The 2,666-nt window shown below is 35.1% G+C and overlaps 1 pseudogene; it reads right to left on the reverse strand.

The window, feature by feature from the left end:
- Positions 1-585: 585 nt before the first annotated feature.
- On the reverse strand, positions 586-2,225 carry LOC122038695 (annotated as a pseudogene).
- Positions 2,226-2,666: the final 441 nt, after the last annotated feature.

Below are 2,666 nucleotides of genomic sequence, written 5' to 3' on the forward strand. Positions count from 1 at the left end.
AAAATGATTCAAACTAGATTAGGGAAACTTCAACTAAGTCCAGCATTAAAGAACAAGAATGACATTGTATTTCACTTAGTGTAGGCATTGCTATAATAAACTGATTCATAGAACCCAATGATAGTTTCCTCAATATAGCATGTGGAGACTGAAAAAATTGTGCCAAAGATGAGAAATGAACAAATTTTCAATTGTTGTCCTAGTTATTGTTACTCATAAACACCTACAAACCACTTCCATGGAGGTAAACAAATTGGGATTTCACTACAAAGATAAACAAAGGCAAACAATCATTTATATAGATAGTAATAATTATAAACAAGAGCAAACAAAGGCAATAAAAACAAAAAAAAGGCAAACAAAGGCTATATATATAGCCTTTGTTTAGTCTGCGCATCATTTATCTAATAATGACACAAGCATGACTAAATAACCAATGACATAGAAAGATGACCTAGTTAAATGGAATCATTGCACCTAGTCTTCAATAATCTCCTAAGTTCCAACAACTCTTCCCATATAGAGGACGAGAATAATCATGTAGAATTAACACTTGAGTTTACTTTTTTTAGTACCAGGATATCCTTAAGTAGTGTCTAAAAAATGCATACTATTTGATCGAGGAGGTGGTCCAACAACCAAAACTTCAGACAGAAAATCATACTGAATTAATGGATGCATCAACCTTGTAGCAATGTCAGGGTATCCTTTAGCAGTGATTATAATTGATTGGTTTGGTTGAAAAACTGGTCTTCTACTAATTGTTGAAATATAGCATCATACTCAATTAAATAATATTAGTGGAATTGAGAGGATTTATCACCATAATTTGTAAAATGTCTCAGTTTACCTTCTCTACTATGATGATATATCTCACATCATAATTAAGGACAAATATGTTCAATGCATAAAGGTCTCCGGTTATAGCATAGCCAACTTGTCCAATCATAGAACAATCAACATTCTATTCACCAAGCTCCTATAAACATACAATATATCAACAATCAAGTAGTTTGGATAAATCAAAAGAAAGGGAAAAAGACAACATTCATATTCCAATGTTCATTTAATAAGTGAATAACATTCACATAAAAGGTGAATGCTACGTCATATATGACACAAGTAATATAAACTTGAAATATAAATCGGGATCACTTAAAACAAAAAGTTGCAGAGTTGCACCTTTAATAGGAATCTCCCAACAATTGTAACTTTGCTAGAAGCCATGATACCTAGACTATGTCGAGTGAACTGGAGCAATGCAACAACATCTGTAACAATTATTTGAGAAAGTTGAGCAACTAAGCGCAAAGTAAACTTAGATTATAGTTAATACTCAATACCAATATGGATGATAGAACATGGTGATCTTGTACTTCTCTGTTGACTTGATCCTAAGATGCGAAATAGTCAGGTGAGTCACAAAGAAGCTTATAGAAAAGTTTTCGTTGCGTGACAAACTTCCCCTCCCCGACAATGCGGAAGCACATCGCCATGACCATCCATACTGCAGAGAAACTCAACAAGAACAAGAAATTCATGCTATGTGTAGAGTACGAGATATTGGGAGTTAATTACAGAAACTATATCTCTTGTGAAAGGTTTTGCAACCTGTGCTCTCATGAAAGATCTTGTGCAAACAGAGTGCGATAGAATAGATTTATGAGACCTCACTCAAGAACCCCTTGATGGAACCTGTTGTCATTAGATTTGTTGTTAATCTATCACGTCAGATGGGATTATTAGTGAGCAAACTGTGATCCCAAATCACTCAAAATAAATGACGTATAGCTACAACAAACAGGATGAAACCCTAATAATGAAACTAGGGTTTAATTATAATATCAAGGAATGGATCCAAAATCAAATGGAAAGCCCTAAACCCTTCACAAGCTTGCAAATCGAGAAAGAGACACACTAATGCCAGATTTGATATGGCTGGGTTGGGAGCGGTGAGGGTTTTCAGGAAATTGAGGACAACGACTTCGATTAATGCTCTCACCTGCAGATGATTGCAAGGAAAACCTAGATTCACCGTTCGAGAAACACATCTAGAAGGACAAGGATCGAGGAAAAAGCATCAAAATGCTGAAGAAGAAGAAGAAGAAGAAGAAGAAGACGAGCGAGGTATTCAATCTAAAGACCATGCACAGAGTGAGGATTTTTGCAGACCAAATGCGCTGATCGATGAAGAAGAGAGATGCTTTCAGGACATCCTGCTCCATTTTCCACTTGAACTGGTAGAAGTAATTAGCAGGCGATTTGAGCTCTCCACAGTCACTTCTTGCGGTGATGAGAAGAGGAAAGGAACGATAGTGAAAAGAGAAGTCTAGGTCAGTGAAAATAAATAGGTTGGATTAAATTGTAATGGCATTTATAAATATTGTCACGATAGATGATCTAATAAGATATTTTATTTTAATAATAATCTATTTTTAGTAAATGTCATTAAAAAATATTTATAATGACATTTTTAATTAAGTGTCACTAAGAAAATGTCATAATAGACCTTAATTCTAGTAGTGAGCAGTACTGATTGAGAATAAAAGTTAAGGGAGTTTTGGCACTCAGAAACCCCAAGGCCATGGTTCAACCTAGAAGAGGAGCTCCAAGAGAAAGCAGTGGAGTAATAAAAAGGGAGGATCCGTAAGCAAGCAGCCTAAGTA

Source organism: Zingiber officinale, chromosome 1B (genome assembly GCF_018446385.1).
Source record: "Zingiber officinale cultivar Zhangliang chromosome 1B, Zo_v1.1, whole genome shotgun sequence".
Taxonomy (NCBI): Eukaryota; Viridiplantae; Streptophyta; class Magnoliopsida; order Zingiberales; family Zingiberaceae; genus Zingiber; species Zingiber officinale.